This window comes from Chionomys nivalis, chromosome 6 (genome assembly GCF_950005125.1).
Source record: "Chionomys nivalis chromosome 6, mChiNiv1.1, whole genome shotgun sequence".
In the NCBI taxonomy this organism is placed as follows: Eukaryota; Metazoa; Chordata; class Mammalia; order Rodentia; family Cricetidae; genus Chionomys; species Chionomys nivalis.
Window position 1 is genome coordinate 75566133 of NC_080091.1, and position 3648 is coordinate 75569780.

The following is a 3648-nucleotide window of genomic DNA, read 5'->3' on the forward strand; positions in this document are numbered from 1 at the left end:
GAGGGCCCCACGGAAATGGTGTCTTCTGCATATGGTAGGAGCACTACACTAAGAAACTGTCAGCATCTGTGCCTCTCTGTGCACAACCAGCAGTCAGCAATCTACCATTGAGTGGGAGGGGGTTTTCAAGACCCCACCACAACCAAGGAACTATGGACAGTAATGGTTTCTGGGAGAGGAAGTGTCAATTTGTTTGACTGATTGCTGGCTTGCTTGTTTGAGTGAGTGATTGATTGGCTGGTTGATTGCTTGCTTGATTGAATGACTGACTGGTTGGATGATTGATTGACTGACTAGTTGATTGGTTGATTGATTGATTGACTGATTTAAAACAGGGTCTCACTATGTAGCCCCTAGAACTCATTGTGTTAACCAAACTGACCTTGAACTCACAGGAAGCCACCTGCCTCTACCTCTTAAGTGCATGCATTAAAGGCGTGCATCACTATGCCTGGATTTAGTTTTCTTTAAAGGTAGGCCATGATCCAGTGGGTGGCACAAACTGGACTCAACTTTTTTTTTGTCTTTAGATATTTTTATTTCCTCAATTTTTATTATCAGGAGTGACTGAAATAAAAAATATAATCGAGTCCCATCATTATTGTCATTATGGAAATGGCTTTAAGAGAAAACTGGTCAGATGAATATTATTGCTTCCCACTTTTCAACTGGTAAATAGTTGCCATTGATAAAACAGACAAGCCCAGAGAATCTGTCCAGAATGTTCAAGCTATGGTGTATTATACAACATGCCTGTTCTCGGGGAGAACACCTACGACATAATTATGTGTACTTCTTGATCTCATCATACAAGACAAGCACAAAGGCACCACCCATGCTCCTGAGAACGTTGGACCATACACCCTTGAAAAAGGCCTTGCTTCCTTCGTCACAAGCAATCTTCCTTCAGTAGTCGATCGTGCCTGTATACATGATGTCAGTTCTGTTGTAGGAGCTGCAGGCTGTGTTCCTGCTGCCCCAGCTCCTGGTCGCCTGGCTAGCTTATGCCCCGAAATAACAACACACAAACTGTATTCTTTTAAACACTGCCTGGCCCATTATATCTAGCCTCTTCTAGGCTAATTCTCACGTATTAATTTAGCCCATTTCTAATAATCTGTGTAGCACCCCAAGGTGCGCTTACAGGGAAGATTCTAGCCTATGTCCATCCTGGGTCAGAGCTTCATCGCATCTGCCCCAGAGAGCAGAGCTAAGGCGTATGAGCTCACTTCCTCTTCCTCCCAGCATTCTGTTCTGTTTACTCCACCCACCTATGTTCTAACCTATGAGGGCCAAGCAGTTTCTTTATTAATTAACCAGTGACCTTCCTCCATCACAGTTCCTTTGCGTCCTGACTGCATCATCATACCACGGCGAACCGTGTCAAAGGGATAGGAAGTCAAGCCAGCGACAACGGTGACAGACTGTGCAATCATCCAGCTGATGAAGATGTGAGTGTTCTTGGGATCTGGAAGCATTCCCTTTGCAGGGTCATAGATACCAAAGTAGGCAGCTCGGTAGATGATAATGCCCTGGACTGACACATTAAAGCCTTGGTACAGGCCCCTAATCCCATCAGATTTGTAGATCTTAACCAGGCAGTCACCAAGGAATTCCCTTTCAGCTCCAGCTTTGCCCACATCAGCTGCTAGACGGGTACGGGCAAAATCAAGGGGGTACACAAAGCACAAAGATGTGGCCCCAGCGGCACCACCTGATGCTAGGTTCCCTGCAAAGTAGCGCCAAAACTGGGTCCTCTTGTCCACACCACCCAAAAAGATCTGCTTGTATTTATCTTTGAAGGCAAAGTTGAGAGCCTGGGTGGGGAAGTATCTGATGACATTGGCCAGGTTACCACGCAAGAAGGACAGGACTTCCTGTTCCTTGGGCATACGAACCACACAGTCTATAATGCCCTTGTATTGCTTATCTGCCGTGATTTGTTTGCTGGCATGCTGCACCTGCAGCAGCAGCTTGACCCGCTCGATGGGCACTACTGCCATCTTGGAGATGGCCGCGGCCACTCCACCTGCCAAGAAGTCCTTGGCGAAGGACACAGCAGCACCTGCCATGTTGAAAGAGAAAGAAAAGGCAAGGGAGCGCGGAACGGGACTGCTTGACAACCGACTTCGACTCCCGGACTCTGGGCAACTTTTTTTTTTTTAAAGAGCACATGAAGTTTGGAAGGATAGGGGAGTGGGAGAGGATTGAATTAGGAGCAGGAGGGGGGTGGATATGCTCACCATACATTGTATGAAATTCTCAAAGAATTAATGAAACTATTTCTTAAAGATTGCAGTTCAGCCACAAACAGGACTCCTGTATCATAGTCCATGCTAGCTAAGGCTCAGGGAGCATCATAGAAGAGGACACAGAAAGACCAAAAAGACCGAGGTCAGAGAGGATCAGAGAGAAACAGTGTGTTCCGGACATGACGATACCACTGCACAAATGAACGCAGTGTCAGGTTTGAAAAGGTCAGTGGGACGTGGAAGAGAACATTGTACCTGCTAGTTACTCTGCTTAGAAAGTACCTTTTGAACTTGGTCTTGGGGTACACATCTGTAATCCTAGCACTCTGGAGGCGGAAGCAGGAGAATTATTGTGAGGTGAGGTCCAGCCTGGGTTGCACAGTGAGTTCCAAACCAGGAAGGGATACATAGTAAAGACCTTGTCTCAAACAGTAACATAAAAAACAAATGTTAGAATAATTAACCAGAAAATTATAGTTTACTACCAAGATTAGCCTGATTTTTAAAATAAAGTATAAAGGAAGAGGCCTGTAAATGTTAATGATGTCATTGTCACCAACTTTTGTTCTAGTTCCTTTATGGATACCAACCACCTATCATTGAAATGCTATATTATTAGTTAAGTGTCATCTTTGCCTTAGACAAAAGGGAGAAAGGGTGTACCTGCTTCACATGTTTGCTGAGCTGAATCTCCATTAACTCAGCCCTGACTCCTCTCTGCCCCTCTGGGAAGCCTTAGCCGAGAATGTCCCTCAGAAAGTGACTTCCTCCGTCTACCCGGTTTCTTTCCACCAGCTCTCTGAGATAGACCCTTCAGAGTGTGTCACTATCTGACATCTTTGTCCCCTTGATCGTTAGCTGTCTGTTGTCTGAATTCCCGCTTCAGGAAGTGCTCTGCAGCTGAAAAGGAGATGGTAGCTTTGTTCCCTGCTGCACCTTCATTGCTCGGATGCCACCTTGCACATGGCAGAATGGGAATGAGGAAGGACACACTGACGGAAAGATTAGTGTCATGGTTTGACTGTCACCTAAACCCTCGAAAGCTTGCTTGCCCGCTGGTGGCCTTTTCAGAGGTGAGTGGGTAGTGAGGATGCTAACCTCACCAATGGAGTAAGGGAGCGATAAGCTCATAGCTGAGTGGACTGTTAGGAGGTAGGCCCAGTTGGAGGACGTGGGTGACTGGATTTATGCCTCTGGAGGGTATATCTTATCCCCAGCCCTTCCTCCTGCTCTCTGTGCCTCCTGAAGTAGCAGCTCTCCTCTGACCTATCTTTCCATCATGATTTTGTTTCTCGGGCCCAGAAATAATGGAGTCAAAACACTGTGGATTGAAACCTCAAAAACAGTGAGCCGAAGCCCACCCGTAGTTCACTAAGCTGCTCGCTCTGGTGTTTTG

General features: G+C 46.3%; 1 pseudogene; it reads right to left on the reverse strand.

Moving 5' to 3' along the window:
* Nucleotides 1–592: 592 nt before the first annotated feature.
* LOC130876298 (ADP/ATP translocase 2-like) lies at nucleotides 593–2072 on the reverse strand (annotated as a pseudogene).
* Between the last annotated feature and the right edge of the window lie 1576 nt (nucleotides 2073–3648).